The sequence below is a fragment of the Henckelia pumila genome, chromosome 3 (genome assembly GCF_033568475.1).
Source record: "Henckelia pumila isolate YLH828 chromosome 3, ASM3356847v2, whole genome shotgun sequence".
In the NCBI taxonomy this organism is placed as follows: Eukaryota; Viridiplantae; Streptophyta; class Magnoliopsida; order Lamiales; family Gesneriaceae; genus Henckelia; species Henckelia pumila.
Window position 1 is genome coordinate 62,848,621 of NC_133122.1, and position 20,939 is coordinate 62,869,559.

General features: G+C 34.2%; 1 pseudogene; it reads left to right on the forward strand.

The window, feature by feature from the left end:
• The first annotated feature begins 1,348 nt into the window (after positions 1-1,348).
• Positions 1,349-18,903, forward strand: LOC140886332 (uncharacterized; annotated as a pseudogene).
• The last annotated feature ends 2,036 nt before the right edge of the window (positions 18,904-20,939 follow it).

Here is a 20,939-nt window from a genome sequence, read left to right on the forward strand (position 1 = left end):
TTCCTAAGCTTCCATGGAGAGAAACGATTTGGAGGAGGAGGATGAAGACTATTCTCAAGTCAAACAAGTGTAGATAATTTATAAAACTCCAAAATTGCGTTTTAGTCCCTGAAATTTCCAAAATTTTCAAAAAAGACCCTGATCAAAATCAAGTCGGCTCTTGAACTCTGCAATCTCCGATTAACTCAAATAAACTCATTTAAGATAAAAACGGGGTGTTACAAATATATTGTGATTTGATCTAACATTTACTTTTCCGCAACTAACATTTACTTTCTCGCATCTAACATTTACTTTTCCGCAACTAACATTTACTTTCTCGCATCTAACATTTACTTTTCCGCAACTAACATTTACTTTCTCGCATCTAACATTTACTTTCTCGCAACTAACATAAAACAAAAGTCATATATTTTATTTAAACGATAGTGTGGCTCTGCCGGTTGTTCTAAATGAAATATGGTGATTTGATCTAACATTTAATTTTATGTCAATTTATATTTATGCACTTATATATATATTATGGGTACCATATATTAATTATCGGTTAATTTGATATTAATATAGTGGGAACTATATTATATAATATATTTGTTTAAATATTTAATTGTTCTTTTATGTTTATATTTATGCATCTATATATATATATTATGGGTACCATGTATTAAATATCGGTTAATCTGATATTATTATAGTGGAAACTATATTATATAATATATTTGTTTAAATATTTCATTGTTCTTTTATGCTTATTCTTATTTTAGTTTCTTTTATTTATTTTTGTTAAGCAATCTTAAATAAACCAACAATGAACCTTTGAAGCCTTGAAAATTTTATAATTTGTGTATTTGAATTTTTATAATAATATTTCCATCTATAATATATCATTGCTAAAATTAAACTTACAGCATCCTCTCCGTGGATCGATCTCGTACTCACGAGTATATTACTTGCAGACAACCTACACTTGGGTGAATTACAATTTAAGTTGTAGCAAGTTTTTGGCGCCGTTGCCGGAGAGGTATAAATTAAGTTTAATTTTTTTTATTTATGTTACTTATGTAAATAGTATGTTGTTTTTAATTGTATGATTGTTTGGAGTCGTAAACAAAGTGGTAGACTTGTTCGAGTATCTGAAAATATTTTAAATATGGAGGATAGTTTCTCACTTTTATGAAGGTTTAATACCTAAAGATAGGCAAATGATAGAATTCATGTGTAATGGAACTTTTGAAGATAAAAATCCAAATGAAGCTATGGAATATTTGGAGTCATTAGCAGAAAATACTCAAAAATTGGGATAATATAGGCTCAATTGAACCACAAAGTAAAACCAATAATTCAACGAATGGGGTTGGTATTTATCATCTTAAAGATGATGTAGATATTCAAGCTAAACATGCATCTTTAGCAAGAAAAATTGAGTCATTAGAAATGAAAAAGATTGATCAATTAAAAAGTGTTCAAGAAATTGTTTGTCATATATGTGACACACATGATCATCTTACAAAAAATTGTCCTACTTTGCCTTCATTTAAAGAATGTCTCCATGAACAAGCCAATTATGTTAACAATTTTAAAAAACCAACATTAGATCATTTTCACAAACATATAATCCTTGTTGGAGAAATCATCCTAATTTTAGTTGGAGGAAAGATAATAATGCACAACCTTCACAACAACCTTTTCAAAATAACCAAAATCATCAAGGTTATGCTCCTTATATCCCACCTCCAAGAAAACATTTTGAAGATGAAATTCATTCATACATTCAAAAGAAAGAGTCTATAAATATTCAAAACATTCAATCCATGAATGATTTTGAAAGAAACTCTTGCAAAATTTGCATCTGCACTTAATATTCATGAAAAAGGAAAATTTCCATCTCAACCACAACCTAATCCTAAAAATCAAAATCAAGATAAGTTTGATCAAGTAAAATCTGTTATTACTCTTGGAAGTGGTAAAATAGTTAATGATCCATATAGTGATGAAAACAAAGATCAGTCAAACTCAAAGAGTAAGGATGAAATCTTGATACTTTCGAGAAAGATGATACTTTGAGTCCTAAGATTGAGAAAGTTGATGATAAATTATCTGAAGTAATATGTGAGTCAAATAAACATGTTCCTTTTCCTCATGCATTAGTAAACAATAAAAAACAAAAAAATGATTCCGATATTTATGAAGTTTTTAAACAAGTAAAAATAAATATTCCATTATTAGATGCTATTAAACAAGTGTCTTCTTATGCAAAGTTTTTAAAAGATTTATGTACTGTGAAAAGACAATTGCATGTAAAGAAGAAAGCATTCTTAACTAAACAAGTAAGCTTTATTATTCAAAATAATTCTACTTTGAAATATAAAGATCCAGGTTGTCCAACAATTTCATGTATTATTGGAAAAAATAAAATTAAAAAAGTTTTGTTAGATTTGGGAGCAAGTTTGAATTTAATTCCTTATTCAGTTTATGAAAAACTTAAGTTGGGAGATTTAAAACCTACATCTGTCACTCTTTTACTAGCCGATATGTCAATCAAAATACCTAGAGGTATCGTAGAAGATGTGTTAGTTCAAGTCGATAAATTCATATATCCTGTGGATTTTATTGTGTTGGATACACAACTAATAGAAGTGCATAATGAAATTCCAGTAATATTGGGACGTCCATTTCTCGCAACTTCAAATGCTTTAATTAATTGTCGAAATGAAATAATGAAATTGTCTTTTGGAAATATGACTTTAGAACTTAATGTGTTCAATTTATGTAAACAACCAAGTATTAATGAAGATGAAGATGATAATGCAATAGAAACAATCTTTGAAGAAAATATACACCAAGAAAACTTAAATCAACAACCAGAAGTTTATTTAGTGGAAAGCGTTTTTAAATCAAAGTTATTTGAAGAAATTAATGAACTTGAAGAAGTAAAAGAAGATGATCATCCAAAACTTGAATTAAAACCTTTGCCAAAAGAACTAAAATATGCTTTTCTTGGTAAAAATCAAACATATCCTATTGTAATATCTTCTACCATCTTACCAAAACAAGAAGAAGATTTAATAATATTACTTAAAAAGCATAAAAATGCAATTGGATGGACTTTGCAAGATATAAAAGGTATAAATCCTTTAATCTGTACGCATAGAATTCACTTGGAAGAAAATTCTAAAATATATCAACAACCACAAAGAAGATTAAATCCACACATGAAAGAAGTTGTTAAAAATGAAGTTTTAAAACTATTAGATGCCGGAATTATTTATCCAATCTCGGATAGTAAATGGGTAAGTCCAACACAAGTAGTAACAAAAAAATCAGGCATCACTGTTATAAAAAATGAAATGGGAGAATTATTGTTGGAAAAAACTGGCGGTCAGATCAATCACGATTGATACCCGGTGCAGCGGAAGTTTTAAAATTTTTATCATGGAACAATTCCATGGTGTGGGTATCAACCATTCAACGATTAAATTATTGTGTGTGTAAAATTCAAATAACAATTAATTAAATTTTACCTCCAATCTCGCAACGAGATTACTGGACACCAACAGATTTTATCTGCTCTTGTTGTCTCTCCCTGGAACCGATGAACTCCTTCAATCAGGTCCACGAACAGAGGTTTAATCCCTCTGATAGATTGCACTAGAAAATCTATCAGAAGTTTTCTGCGAAGAGAATAAACGAATCTGATTCGTTATTCCTTACTGTGATTCAAAATCACAGACCGGAAAATCTCGGGCAGAGTATGGGGAGGGTTCGGCCGAAACAATCTTTGAGAGGAACTAGGGTTTTCGATTTTTGCTCTCAAAAATTATGACCTGTTGTGTGTAATTTCTGTACTGAAATAACTTATTTATAATGCAGGCCACTAACACCTTAGGGCCCATTAGTCATAAGCTGGGGCCCGACAAGCAAAGCCCGCTCGTTCAGAAATTAATATAAAATTCATCGTGACTCCGATCGATGAACCAATTTCACCAATGTGCACAGAAACCATTTCTGCACATTTTAAAGTCAAAATAAATTTTCCTGAATCCGAATTCAGTGGTTTCCAAAAATGTCCATCCCTATGTCATTTTAGGAAATCCTACTCCCTTACTCTTATTTAAGAAGTCCAACTCCTTAGTTCATTAAATTTAACTCTTTAAATTTAACTATCTCAACGGGGATTAAAACTCCATTACACTGTGTGACCCTCAATGGTTCAGGGATACAGCTAGCCGTGGGCTCACAACTCCTTGTGACTCGGAACAACACTTTCCGACTTGCCCAACGAATCAAGGTAAAGCGCCTAGCAACATCGCCCCATGATTCCCTAGGTATCACTGATAGTGCCTACAAGAACCAGTAGATTTTGGTTAGCGTACAGTACGGTCCCTTCATCCATATATCCCGATCGAATCAACAACCATTGGTATATCGAGAGTCGCTCAAGATTCGATAACTATGCAATACATCTTGAAGATCAAATTAGTGACATCGCATGTGCTACTAAGAAACCATTTCTTAAATCACATCAAGTACTCTGGCCAGAGATTTGTCACACTAATATCTCCTCAGATCGCATAGGATATCCACAATCGCAAGTATGTGGTGAATCCTTGACAACAATGCATTGACTCCTATATATGTCGTAACTGTACCCAATCTCGACACCTGATGACCCCCATAGAGTCGGTAAACGAGTCAAAGCACAACACTAGCATATAGAGTCTCCATGATGTTTCAAGTCGTAAGGACTAATGGTGTACAACCAAAACCGCGGACTTTATCCACTCGATAAGTGATAACCACTTGGAAAGTCCGGATAGGGTAGTTCGATTATTCATCCTATGAATATCCATTTGCATGCTTCGAACATCTCCATGTTCCCTACCAATGAAACGTGGTACTCCGCATCGCAAATGCTAGTCTCAAACTCGAGCGATCCTTATCCTTATTATCGGACGGCTCAATCGACTAGGAACAGTTTAGAATATACAGTGACTATAAGATGTATTTCATGATAGACATCCCCATGTTCTACCACATCTTACATACACTATAGTATATTCAAGGTCTTTATCAAAACAACAATAGTATATCACAATATAACAATATGAAGTAATATAAAGTCATTGCCATAAAAGTGTAAATAATATTAAACAAAAGATTGTTTATACAAAGAGTCATCAAAGCCCATAGCCACACAGTTGGCTCACTGGGCACCCACTCTTACAATCTCCCACTTGCCCTATAGCCAACTAGTCATACTACGTAGACCCATTGCTTCGCGATGTTTGTCAAACAATGGTCCTGGCAAGGCTTAGTAAGCGGATCAGCGATATTGTCTGCAGAGGCCACTCGTTCGACAATGATGTCTCCTCTTTCCACAATCTCCCGGATTATGTGGTATTTCCTCAGTACGTGTTTGGATCTTTGATGAGACCTTGGTTCCTTTGCTTGAGCAACGGCACCCGTGTTGTCACAGTACACCGGGACTGGACCAACAAATTCAGGAATGACGCCCAACTCTTGGACGAACTTCCTCATCCAAACGGCCTCTTTAGCAGCAGCTGATGCTGCAATGTATTCAGCCTCAGTGGTGGAATCCGCTGTGGTGTCCTGCTTGGAACTCTTCCAAGTGACAGCACCGCCATTGAGCATGAACACAAATCCAGAGGTTGACTTCGAGTCATCCACATCACTTTGGAAGCTAGAGTCGGTATAGCCTTCCAATTTGAGTTCTCGTCCTCCATAAACCATGAACATATTCTTAGTCCTTCGCAAGTACTTAAGAATGTCCTTCACGGCTTTCCAATGCATTTGACCAGGATTAGACTGATATCTGCTCGTGACACTCAGAGCAAATGCTACATCCGGTCTGGTAGATATCATCCCATACATGATACTACCTATAGCTGACGCATATGGTACATGTGTCATATTCTCTATCTCTTCATCAGTCTTGGGACACATAGACTTGGATAGAGAAACTCCATGACACATTGGTAGATGTCCTCTTTTGGACCCATCCATTGAAAACCGTTTCAATATGGTATCGATGTAGGTTGATTGAGTGAGTCCTATCATTCTCTTAGACCTATCTCTATAGATCTGTATCCCAAAATGTAGGATGCCTCTCCCAAATCCTTCATCGAAAATCTACCTGATAACCATATCTTTGTTGACTGCAATATCCCTACATCATTCCCAATGAGTAGGATGTCATCAACATAAAGTACTAAGAATGTCACCGCATCCTTAACTACTTTCTTGTACACGCAAGGTTCCTCCGGGTTCTTGATGAAACCAAAATCTTTTATTGTTTCATCAAATTTCTGGTTCCAACTTCTTGATGCTTGTTTTAGACCATAAATTGATCTCTGAAGCTTGCATACCTTATGCTCGCTTCCCATGGATGTGTACCCCTCAGGCTGCTTCATATAGATTTCCTCCTTAATGTCTCCATTAAGAAAAGCAGTCTTCACATCCATTTGCCATATCTCATAGTCATACCATGCAGCTATGGCAATTAGGATTCTTATGGACTTGAACATTGCAACTGGTGAAAAAGGTTTCGTCATAGTCAACTCCTTGCCTTTGAGTTTAACCTTTAGCCACCAATCGCGCCTTGTAGGTCAATACCTTACCATCAGGCCAAGTTTTCTTTTGTAGATCCATTTGCACCCTATCGGAACAATTCCATCGGGAGGATCTACTAAAGACCAAACTTGGTTTGTATGCATCGAATCCAATTCTGACTGCATAGCTTCAAGCCATAAATTCGAATCCGCATCAGAAATTGCTTCCTTGAAGTTTCTTGGATCACATCCAATGTCGGGTTCATCTTGATCCCCTTCAAGAAGAAGACCATATCGAACTGGAGGTCTAGAAGTCCTTTCGGATCTTCTAGGTGCAGGCGTGTCCAGCAATGGTTCCTGAGGTGTAGGATCGTTATTTTGTATTTTGGGTTCTTCTCGAACTTCTTCGAGTTCCATCATCTCGCCTTTCTTATCCAATAAGAACTCCTTCTCCAAGAAGGTGGCATTCCTAGAAACAAACACCTTTGTTTCAGCAGGATAATAGAAATAATATCCGATTGAATTCTTCGGATATCCTACAAAATAACATAAGCTGGATCGACTATCCAACTTATCTCCCACTCTCCGCTTCACGTAAGCAGGACATCCCCAAATCCTCAAGTACGAATACTTAGGAGTTTTGCCATTCCATAACTCGTATGGTGTTTTGTCCACTGCTTTAGTGTGGACGTTGTTCAACAACAATACCGCCGTTTCAAGCGCATAGCCCCAAAACGAAGGTGGAAGCTCAGTGAAGCTCATCATAGATCGAACCATGTCCAACAAAGTTCGATTACGACGCTCCGATACACCATTAAGCTGTGGTGTCATAGGAGGAGTCCACTGAGAGAGAATCCCATTCTCTTTCAGATAGTCCAAAAACTCGGTACTCAAGTATTCTCCACCTCGATCCGATCGAAGTGCCTTAATACTTTTACCTAGCTTGTTTTCTACTTCAGCCTTGAATTCTTTGAACTTTTCAAATGCTTCAGACTTATATTTCATTAAATATAAATACCCATACCTTGAATAATCATCAGTAAAGGTAATGAAGTAGGTGTGGCCATGTTGAGTCCCTACTCTAAATGGACCACAAACATCTGTATGGATCAAATCCAACAGATTCTGACTACGCTCAGGTTTCCCCTTAAAAGGAGATTTAGTCATTTTTCCTTTTAGGCAGGATTCACAAGTAGGTAGAGAGTTAATATCAGACATATCAAACATGCCCTCTCCCACTAGCTTGTTCATCCTCCTTGAGGAAATATGACCTAGCCTAGCGTGCCAAAGGTTTGCCGGTTTTGACTATCGATTTTCCTTTTGTTTGTTGTCGCCGGTTTATCAATATAATTTATTGGAACGTCTTTTAGTTTTAAGTTGTATAGATCGTTTTCAAGTTGTCCATTTCCAATCAAACATTCATTCTTGTAAATATTGCAAATCCCATTCACAAAATTGCAAGAATAACCATCTCTATCAAGCATAGAAATAGAAATAATGTTTTTAATTAAATCTGGAACAAATAAAACATCTCTTAACAATAATTTAAAACCGTTCTGCAAAGTCAAACAAACATCTCCAATGGCCGTAGCTTCAACTCTGGAACCATTCCCGAGCCTCAGCTGGGTCTCACCCATTCTAAGCCTGCGACTTCTTGTCATCACCTGCAAATCATTGCAAATGTGAGATCCACATCCGGTATCCAATACCCAAGAAGTTGTATTAAGTGACATGTTTATTTCAATATAGAACATACCCTTTGCAGTTCCCAACTGCTCAAGATATTCCTTGCAGTTGCGCTTCCAATGACCCGGCTTCTTGCAGTAATGGCAAACATCCTTGGATTTTCCATTGTTTGAAGCCTTTGTCTTTTGCTTCTTCTCGGGCTCAACTTTCTTGGGTGGGGTAGAACGTTTCTTGCCCTTCATACTTGGCCCCTTCTTCGCAGAAGATGAGGAGCCCACCAAGAAAGCTGGCTTATCCTTCTTAAGTGTGGATTCATATGTAACGAGCATATTGACCATCTCTTCAAGGGTGGCCTCTATCTTGTTCATATTAAAATTTATTACAAATCCATCAAATGAAGAAGGAAGAGACAGAAGCAATAAATCCACATTGAGTTCATGCTCCAACACCAAATCTAGGGTCGCCAACTTCTGTATGAGCCAAATCACTCGTACCCCATGATCACGGACCGAAGTCCCTTCACGCATGCGGCACGTCATCAACTCCTTAACAGTAGCGAACCTTTCAGCCCTCGACTGAGCCCCAAAAAGTTCCTTGAGTTGCGTGTGAATGTCAGCAGCATTCACCGTGTCCTCAAATCGCCTCTGGAGTTCATCAGACATCGAGGCTTGCATATAGCATTTGGTCTTGATGTCATGGTCACACCATGCATCAAGTTTGGCCAATTCCTCCGGACTTATGTCAGCTGGTGCTTCCTTCGGAGGTGCTTTCTCTAACACGTAGAGCATTTTCTCCGAAGTTAAGACAATCTTCAACTTCCGGAACCATTCCGTATAGTTGGCGCCAGTCAACTTGTTTTGTTCGAGGATCGAGAATAATGGATTTCGCGAATTCATTGTATGAAATACTGAAAAGAAAAACAGACATATATCAATGATTGTTTAACAATTTACTAAGACATAAAATAGGCGAATTTAATTTTATGAATCTCACTCCCACTATTTTAACGATTTCACCACCCTCTAGTGAAAACGGGAAACTTTTTCCTTAGTGAGAACATGGAGTCCAATTGACAAACTTATGGCCCCGAATAATATCAGCCAACCATAATTCTCAAAAGGTAGAGCCCAATTGCTTCCAAAGCAACCCCCATGTATTTACCTCATGTCCAATAAGGGCCCAATAATATGACGCCGTTTAAAGTGACATGTCAAGATGACCCATCAATATTAAGTTGTGATGGACGGTCGCCATGTGGATCCCCCAATAATATGAGCCGATCCCATGGGAGTTCCACCCAACTTACAACATTTGTCGATCCAATGTACAGCTTTCCGACGGACGGGCCCCCCCAATAATATGAGCCGGACCATATCCGCGGGTAGCATCACATACATTGACCGTTGATGGAAGGTGGGAACATTTAAACAAATTTAAATTTCCTTTATTTATCTTGATATAAATTTTAAATCATATTTAAAATGAGGGATTTTTAATTATAAAAATATTTGTCTCATCATATTCATTTTATTGCATGCTTGCCGGATTCACGCAATTTATGTCTAAACATGCATACAATCATAATATCAAATATTATATAGGATGATCGATTCCATTTCTAATTGACCCGTGGTTGCCAATCACGGGTCTTAGTCCAATCCTAGGTAATATGCAGTATGCAAATGCAATCCTATTACATATGCTTCCAATTTACATTTCTTCAGTCTTCATTGTCTGCTGGGCCCACCATCTTCAAATCTTGATCTCCCACTAAATCTAATGTATTTACAATAAATAACAATGACAAGTAGGGGATACATTTTTAGGGGTGGGAACGGGCTATAAACCAAGCCCACTTTTATTACATATGACATTCATATCGGGCCATAAACCAGGCCCATTAATAAAACCAACAACAATAAAAACAAAATGTAAATTCCTAACATACACCTACAAAATTGGTCATGGCAATCGATCATCCTTATCCAATAACATTTAATTCAAAATTAATTTATTGGATAACATGCTGTGGCAATTCAAATTTAAACAAGATAAAATCATATTTTATATATAAAATCTCATTTCACATATAAAATCATATTTTATCTCTATATCAAATAAAATCATATTTTATCTATAAAATCCAATTTTACAAATAAAATCATATTTTACTTAATATATCATAAGATCATATCTTATCATCAATTGTACCAAAATAATTGATTTCAAAATTCAATTTACGGATAAAATATTAAAATTTTCCAAAAATTCAAATTTATCCAAAATCAATTTTAAAATTTACGGACTCGAACAATTCGATCCGAAATCTCGTGAACCAATCAAAAACAATTTTTTTTGACCGGACCAAAAATAAAATTTTAAATATTAAAATTAATTTTAAATAAAAATATAATTTTTTCCGCGGGCCGCCCGGGACACTCCCGGGCCGGCCCGCACCCGGGGCGCGGGCCGGGGGCAGCCCGGCTGCCCCCTTAGGGGCGGCGCCAGGCGCTGCCCTGCGCAGCGCCGAGCGCTGCCCTGCGCAGCGCCCAGCGCTGCGCTGGGCAGCGCACAGCGCTGCGCTGGGCAGCGCACAGCGCTGCGCTGCCCTGGGCAGCGCACAGCGCTGCCCTGGGCGGCGACGGTCGCCGCCTTGGGCGGCGCCGTGCGCCCCCTTTGGGCGGCGCCGTGCGCCGCCCGGGGCAGCAACAATTGCTGCCCCACCGGGCAGCGATCCAATCGCTGCCCAGGTTTTGCCCCGAAAAAAAAATTTTTTTATTTAAAAATATTTATTTTGTTTCAAAAAACCGAGACTCAAAAATTTTGTACAATTGATTAATTTAATCGTTTGATCTGAGCAACCTAGCTCTGATACCACTGTTGGAAAAAACTGGCGGTCAGATCAATCACGATTGATACCCGGTGCAGCGGAAGTTTAAAATTTTTATCATGGAACAATTTCATGGTGTGGGTATCAACCATTCAACGATTAAATTATTGTGTGTGTAAAATTCAAATAACAATTAATTAAATTTTACCTCCAATCTCGCAACGAGATTACTGGACACCAACAGATTTTATCTGCTCTTGTTGTCTCTCCCTGGAACCGATGAACTCCTTCAATCAGGTCCACGAACAGAGGTTTAATCCCTCTGATAGATTGCACTAGAAAATCTATCAGAAGTTTTCTGCGAAGAGAATAAACGAATCTGATTCGTTATTCCTTACTGCGATTCAAAATCACAGACCGGAAAATCTCGGGCAGAGTATGGGGAGGGTTCGGCCGAAACAATCTTTGAGAGGAACTAGGGTTTTCGATTTTTTTTTTGCTCTCAAAAATTATGACCTGTTGTGTGTAATTTCTGTACTGAAATAACTTATTTATAATGCAGGCCACTAACACCTTAGGGCCCATTAGTCATAAGCTGGGGCCCGACAAGCAAAGCCCGCTCGTTCAGAAATTAATATAAAATTCATCGTGACTCCGATCGATGAACCAATTTCACCAAATGTGCACAGAAACCATTTCTGCACATTTTAAAGTCAAAATAAATTTTCCTGAATCCGAATTCAGTGGTTTCCAAAAATGTCCATCCCTATGTCATTTTAGGAAATCCTACTCCCTTACTCTTATTTAAGAAGTCCAACTCCTTAGTTCATTAAATTTAACTCTTTAAATTTAACTATCTCAACGGGGATTAAAACTCCATTACACTGTGTGACCCTCAATGGTTCAGGGATACAGCTAGCCGTGGGCTCACAACTCCTTGTGACTCGGAACAACACTTTCCGACTTGCCCAACGAATCAAGGTAAAGCGCCTAGCAACATCGCCCCATGATTCCCTAGGTATCACTGATAGTGCCTACAAGAACCAGTAGATTTTGGTTAGCGTACAGTACGGTCCCTTCATCCATATATCCCGATCGAATCAACAACCATTGGTATATCGAGAGTCGCTCAAGATTCGATAACTATGCAATACATCTTGAAGATCAAATTAGTGACATCGCATGTGCTACTAAGAAACCATTTTTTAAATCACATCAAGTACTCTGGCCAGAGATTTGTCACACTAATATCTCCTCAGATCGCATAGGATATCCACACTCGCAAGTATGTGGTGAATCCTTGACAACAATGCATTGACTCCTATATGTGTCGTAACTGTACCCAATCTCGACACCTGATGACCCCCATAGAGTCGGTAAACGAGTCAAAGCACAGCACTAGCATATAGAGTCTCCATGATGTTTCAAGTCGTAAGGACTAATGGTGTACAACCAAAACCGCGGACTTTATCCACTCGATAAGTGATAACCACTTGGAAAGTCCGGATAGGGTAGTTCGATTATTCATCCTATGAATATCCATTTGCATGCTTCGAACATCTCCATGTTCCCTACCAATGAAACGTGGTACTCCGCATCGCAAATGCTAGTCTCAAACTCGAGCGATCCTTATCCTTATTATCGGACGGCTCAATCGACTAGGAACAGTTTAGAATATACAGTGACTATAAGATGTATTTCATGATAGACATCCCCATGTTCTACCACATCTTACATACACTATAGTATATTCAAGGTCTTTATCAAAACAACAATAGTATATCACAATATAACAATATGAAGTAATATAAAGTCATTGCCATAAAAGTGTAAATAATATTAAACAAAAGATTGTTTATACAAAGAGTCATCAAAGCCCATAGCCACACAGTTGGCTCACTGGGCACCCACTCTTACAATTATTACAAGCTAGGATTCCATCTAGTTGGCGTATGTGCATTGATTATAGAAAATTAAATGATGCAACTAGAAAAGATCACTTTTCGTTACCATTTTTAGATAAAATTTTAGAGAAAGTGGCATGTAATCCTTTTTATTGTTTTCTTGATGGGTATTCGGGGTATTATCAAATACCAATATCATTAGAAGATCAAGAAAAAACTACTTTCACTTGTCCTTTTGGAACTTTTACATTTAAAAGAATGCCATTTGGTTTATGTAATGCTCCGACAACTTTTCAAAGATGCATGCTAAGTATTTTTAGTGACATGATTGAAGAATTTTTGAAAGTTTTTATGGATGATATAACAGTTTTTGGAAACTCATTTGAAAACTGTCTTAAAAATTTGGAAGAAGTTTTAAAAAGATGTGAAGAAAAAAAATCTTGTTTTAAATTGGAAAAAATGTCACTACATGGTTAAATCCGAAATTGTGTTAGGACATGTCATATCTGAAAAAGGAATTGAAGTTGATAAAGCTAAGGTTGATGTTATTGCTAATTTACCATCACCAAACACGATCAAAGAAATTCGATCATTTTTTGGTCATGCAGGATTTTATAGAAGATTTATAAAAAATTTTAGCATAATATCGAAATCAATTTCAAATCTTTTAACAAAAGATGCACAATTTGAATGGACTCAAGAATGTGAACTGATTTTAAAAAGATAATTAATCTTTTAACTACATCACTTATTTTACAACCTCCTGATTGGTCTTTACCATTTGAATTAATGTGTGATGCAAGTGATTATGTTGTAGGAGCCGTGTTAGGACAAAGGAAAGAAGGTAAACCTCATGTGATCTACTATGCTAGTAGAACCTTAAATATTGCTCAAATCAATTATTCAACAACTAAAAAATAATTACTTTCAGTAGTGTTTTGGATTAGATAAATTTCGATCCTATTTAATTGGTTCTACTACTATTGTTTATACTGATCATTCTGCCATAAAATATTTATCAAATAAACAAGATGCTAAGCCGAGATTAATAAGATGAATTTTGTTGTTACAAGAATTTGATCTTGTAATAAAAGATAAAAAATGAAAAGAAAATGTAGTAGCCGATCATTTATCAAGAATAATTTTTGAATCGTCTCAAAATGAAATACCAATAAATGAAAATTTTCCGGATGATCAACTATTCTATGCTACTACTATGCCTTGGTTTGCTAATATTGTAAATTTTCTTGTGACAAATAAAATGTCTTCTCATTGGAGTTCACAAGATAAAAATAAATCCTTGAAAGAGGTCAAAAAATTTAGTGGGATGATCCTTATTTGTTTAAGTATTGTCCTGATCAAATTTTTCGACGTTGCATACCCGACAATGAGGTAAGTAGTGTCATTAAATTTTGTCATTCTGAGGCATGTGGAGGTCATTTTTCGTCAAAGAAAACATCTGTAAAAATCTTTCAATGTGGATTTTATTGGCCTTCTTTATTCAAAGATACGCATTCATTTTGCAAATCTTGTGAAAATTGTCAGAAAATGGGTTCAATTTCAAACCAAAACATGATGCCTTAAATTCAATCATGATTATTGAAATATTTGACAGTTGGGAAATAGATTTTATGGGTCCATTCCCATTATCTTTTGGATTTACTTATATTTTAGTGGCTGTCGATTATGTTTCAAAATGGATTGAAGCAATTGCATGTAGAACTAATGATCATAAAGTTGTGATAAAATTTTTGAAAGAAAACATTTTTAGTCGATTTGGAATACCAAAATCTATAATCAGTGATGGGGGAAATCATTTTATAAATAAATCATTTTTTTGCTGTTAAGAAAATATGGTATTACACATAAAGTTTCTACTCCATATCACCCTCAAACGAATGGTAAGGTTGAACTTGCAAATAAAGAAATAAAACAAATTTTGGAAAAAACTGTTAATCCAAATCGAAAAGATTGGTCTTTAAAATTAAGTGATACATTATGGGCATATAGAACTGCATTTAAAACATCATTGGGGATGTCACCATATAGATTAGTTTTTGGTAAGCATTGTCATCTACCTGTTGAAATTGAACATAAAGCTTATTGGGCTATTAAATCATTTAATACTAATTTAGATGATGCATCTAAATTAAGAAAATTGCAACTAAATGAACTAGAAGAATTAAAAAATGATGCATATGAAAATGCAAAGATTTATAAAGATAAAACAAAAGTCTTTCATGATAAAAATATTATGAGAAAATCGTTTGAAATTGGACAAAAAGTTTTACTTTATAATTCTCGCTTGCATTTGTTTCCAGGAAAACTTAGATCACGATGGACAGGTCCATATGTTGTAAAAAATGTTTATCCTCATGGTGTTGTTGATGTTGAAAATCCTAAAAATAATAATGTATTTAAAGTTAATGGACAAAGACTTAAACCATTTTTAGAAAATGAAATTCTTAATGATGAGTTTATACCTTTATATTATCCAAATTAATTGTTACTTATATTTTCATTTTATTTTTGCAGAATTGAGTTCACTTCCCGGTTAAATGGCGGATAACGGTACTCTGTGACTTCTTTTAGTCGGTTTTCTTTCAATTTCCCAAAATAATTGAAAAAAAAAATCTTTATTTTCAAAATTGATGAAGCTATCAAAGAACATGGTAAATATTTTCCATCTCTTTCTAAAAAAGTTTTGAGAATGATTTATGAAGGTAGATGTGAAAGATTGAGAATGCTTATGCAAAAAGGAATTCCGGGAGATATCCGTCTTATAATTGAAGCCAAAGTTCGATTGGGTGGTGAAGTTCCAAAATTCTTACTTGTTCGAAATATTTCTGGACTAGGAAAAAACACCTATGCGAAGAAAAGGAGGGCCAAGAGGTTAGATGTTTGTCATAAATGTGCCAGATGAACTTGTGATAGACGATGCAGATCTTTGGGATATGTTTCCACAAATAGAGAAGATAAAATTGATTTCATTAAGAATGGGCTGAGTAAAGAGTCATTAGATGATATCTCATTGACTCTTGAGATGCATTCTAGTGGAGATGTGCAAGGTCACCTTCTCCGTTTATGGAAACTATTCCAAGCGCAGCGTCATGGTAATGGTCTTGGGAATCTGACTAAAAAAGACTATATTTTCCAATTTATAAGAAAATTGGATGGTAAGTCAACCCTCGACTCATAAATATTGAATGAACACTGTGAGCCACAATCACTGTATATACGCATGCATGTCATTATTATATATTATTATTTTTATTGTTTTCGTTATTATGTTCACACATGTATTCCTATTTCTGTCGTATTCCTTGTTTTTCTTATAAAATCACTCAACTATCTCTATATTTTTGCAGAAAAGAAAATAAAAAAAAACATGGCAGGATCTGCTTCACAAAAATTGAAAAATATTTGTGTATTTTGTGGTTCTAATACTGGAAAGAGTGAAATATTTGTTGATGCAGCAATTAATCTTGGAAAAAAGTTAGCAGAGAGAAAAATTCACTTGGTATACGGAGGAGGCAATATTGGGTTAATGGGATCTATTTCAACAACAGCTCATCTTGGAGGTAGTCAGGTTTTGGGTATTATTCCTACAGCTTTAGCTGAATGAAATATTACAGGTGTTACGGTTGGGGAAGAGTTGAAAGTTTCATCAATGTACGAGAGAATAACTAAAATGATCGATAATTCTGATGCTTTTATTGCTTACTAGGTGGTTTTGGTACTTTAGAAGAAATCTTTCATGTTGTTTCTTGGGCACAACTTAATATTCATAATAAACCTGTTGGCTTGTTGAATATCAATAACTATTATGATGGTTTGTTGACTTTTCTTGATGCAGCTGTGAAACAAAATTTCATTTCAGAAAATTTACGAAAGATGTTCATCTCTGCTTCGAATGACGACCAATTAATTAATGATCTCCAAGCTTTTGTTCATCAACCTGATTCGGCTATAACAAATATCAATTGGTCTCAACCAACCAGTAAGAAAAGGAAACTGGATCATTGATTCAACATGTCATGAAATGGTTTGTGTTTGTTCCTCATCTTCAATAAATTCCAGGTGATATTTCTTTCATCATGTACTCTTTATTTTTATTTAAAAAATTAAAAACAATGTCATATTCAGGTTTGGGGGAGGGTTTATCTTTTAAAAAAAAATTAAAATTTAAAAATAAAAATAAAAAAATATTTCTATAATAATATTTATTTTTCCTTTTTCAATGGCAGAGTAAGGAGTCAAAAAATCCTGACACGCATTAGTTTTTATTAATCATATTATCACAATAGATTAGATTTTAATATTCCGTATATATTTAAATTGAAAACTACTAAGAAAATGAAGTCTTTTATATAGATGTTTATTTATTCTTCTTTTTATCAATTTAATAGAAAATATATAATTGATGGGATATAAGTTATAAATAATATATAATTGTGTGTTTTCAAATAACATATTTTCTAAAACTTTTATGAATATATAGTTAAAGTGATATTGATTGAATGAATAATAACATGTATAATTGAAAGAATTAATTTGTAAAAGTGCAATATATACTCACATAAATTTTGTGAGTGAGAGGTGAGAATTGAGAAAATAACTTATAAGCTTTTATTGATTATTAAGAAATGATTGATTACTAGATTAAATCCATTTTGAAAAAAAAAAAAAAATTTGTGCATATAAAAATTGGCTGCAAAGTTGTTTGAAGTTTGATTGTAAAGATGTAAAGTATTAATATCTCTACTATAATTACCAATGTAATAGATTTATCTCATAAAAAAATAAATAAAATAAATAAAATTTGAAAAAAAAAAGTTACTTTTTCAAAGTTTATTGGAAGTATTTGGTTATGCAAAAACAATTTTGCAGCCAACCAAAAAAAAATTGAAAAACAAAATTGAAAAAAAACAAAACAAAACAAAATGGGTTTATTCTTTGAAAATTATCCTATCTTATTTTCAATATTAGGTTATTTGATTGTCTGCTTTACATATTAGCCATTTTCAATGAGTGTATAATTTTCTTCCAACTCCATGAGTGAAAAACAACTATATATGAAATACTTTAACCCGAGAGAATATGGAGTTGAGACTTTTACATTAATATTTCTGATATTATACATGTTATGAAAATGATTTTTGTTAAAATTTTGATTATATTATTCTCAAAATTTTTAGAAAATATTTATATAAAAAATTATATATATTTAATATTTTGATATTGTGTGAAATATATATGTATAACCCATCCAATTATATATTAATATATTAGTTGATAGCAAGATTTATAAATAAAAATATGATCTTCTTACAAGTGTGTTTTAAAATGTTAAGGTTTGCAAATTTGAATATATATATTAAGGAATAAAAATCTAACTTGTGATTTTATGATATTTTATTACTAAGGGACTAGTAATTAGACGGTTTGGGGGGTGTGATGAAACTTAAAATTTGTAATTATTTATATGTCAAAAAGTGTGTTTTAAAATTAAAGTTTCATTAAAATTATGAAGTTGTATTATTTTAGTGTTATGTGTTTATATTTAAATATTTTACTAAAAATGTTGTATTTTATGTTTTGCGCAGGTTTGATAAAAATAAAATTACTCAAGCTACAAAGGTCATATTGGAGTAATCTTAAATCCTGTAGAATCACAAAAGAGGCATCTTCAACTTTTTAGAAGACAAGAAATTCCAAAAACCTCATTAAGATGATCAAAATAATCAAACATCAAAATGGAGACAAATTTACTTTTACTATGACCAGCTTGTAGTAAAAATATCATAACTATTTCACCTTTTACCCAAAAGAGGTGAATTATATGTTCATACATATCTACACAAAATATCCTACGTGTTCTATGTTGAAAAGAAAGGCTGCATCGGTGGTCTGAGGCATCAAACATGCCAATTAAAGTTGGGTCATGGTATTGATATTCAAGGAGACAAGCACCCACCAACTTTACTATTCCACATTTAATAAGTCTTGGACTCTTTCTCTCATTTGGCCTATAAATAGATGTGTTGTATAAGCTTTGTAGTGTGCAAAAGTGTAGAGAAATTCCTCACTTGTAAAATAAATATTGTGTGTGTAAGAATAAGAGTTTGAGTGTGCATATTTCTCCAAGTTTAAGTATGAAATTTCTTTTATCCTTACTCTTGAGTCTTATGTTCATGGCAAGCTAAATCCTTTTATGTCAAGGTGAAAAGGTTTCATTGTTGGTCAAGTAAAATTGTTTATATTTTGTATATTCTTTTCTTTTCTATTTTTATTTTGTTTTACTAATTGATCTTTATTTGTAGGTATAATTTGGATGATTTATTGTTATCTATTTACATCAAATACTTGGTACCTTAAATGTGGATACCTTGATTTATTGTCTAATATGATACAATAAATACTAAAATAATTATATACTATAAATATATGTATCAATTTATAATAAAGTCATATATATTATTTAGACAATAGCGTGGCTCTGCCGGTTGTTCTAAATAATATATTGTGATTTGATCTAACATTTACTTTTCCGCAACTAACATTTACGTTCTCGCATCTAACATTTACTTTTCTGCAACTAACATTTACTTTCTCGCATCTAACATTTACTTTCTCGCAACTAACATAAAACAAAAGTCATATATTTTATTTAGATGATAGCGTGGCTCTGCCGGTTGTTCTAAATGAAATATGGTGATTTGATCTAACATTTAATTTTATGTCAATTTATATTTATGCACTTATATATATATTATGGGTACCATATATTAATTATCGATTAATCTGATATTAATATAGTGGAAACTATACTATATGATATATTTGTTTAAATATTTAATTGTTCTTTTGTGTTTATATTTATGCATCTATATATATATTATGGGTACCATGTATTAAATATCGGTTAATCTGATATTAATATAGTGGGAACTATATTATATGATATATTTGTTTAAATATTTCATTGTTCTTTTATGTTTATTCTTATTTTAGTTTCTTTTATTTATTTTTGTTAAGCAATCTTAAATAAACCAACAATGAACCTTTGAAACCTTGACAATTTTATAATTTGTGTATTTGAATTTTTATAATAATATTTCCATCTATAATATATCATTGCTAAAATTAAACTTACAGCATCCTCTCCGTGGATCGATCTCGTACTCACGAGTATATTACTTGCAGACAACCTACACTTGGGTGAATTACAATTTAAGTTGTAGCACAGCTTGGTTTACGAAACGTCCAGAAAGGTTGAGTGAATCGGTGGCATCCCTTGTTCTTTGGCGAGAGGATTCGCCGAGCTCGCGAGTGCGTTTTGGGCCCATAATGGTGTGAAAATAACAAGAAACTTGACCGGGGTAATTTATCAAATAGTTGGCGTGCACTAAGAATTCCGGTGTTTCTGAGCAAAATAAGGCGATTGAGAAGTGGAGATGAGAGGAGTGGTGATGAATCCAATCCTGGGAATGATACCTGCAAGATATGAGGAACAATTGGTGAAGATTGCACAAATTCAAAATTTGGGGGTTTAGGGTTCTAGGTTATCCGAGTAAAAGGAGTAGAGAAAAGTGAGGGGAAAAGAAAGAAAAGAGAATAAATAACACGCCCAGGGGAGCGCACTCAATCGCGTGAGTTCGATAGCTCGACTGCATGCTGGGTTGCCTCCCAGGCAGCGCTAAATTTACAGTCAGTCTATAGCTCGACTGCATGCTGCGGTTTAGTCAAATCGGGTTCCCTTGTCTACCTTCTCCCACTGGAGAAATTTCTCAGTTAATGTTCCATGCTTTCTCTGCTTCGATTTCTTGTAGGTTCTTGTCTTAGTTTTAGGTGCCTGCATATCGGAGAGAAAAATTTCAGCAGGCGGTGCAATAATCTCTTTCAACTTATCCTCAGTTACAAACTCCTTGTTTTCTCGTGATAAGTTAT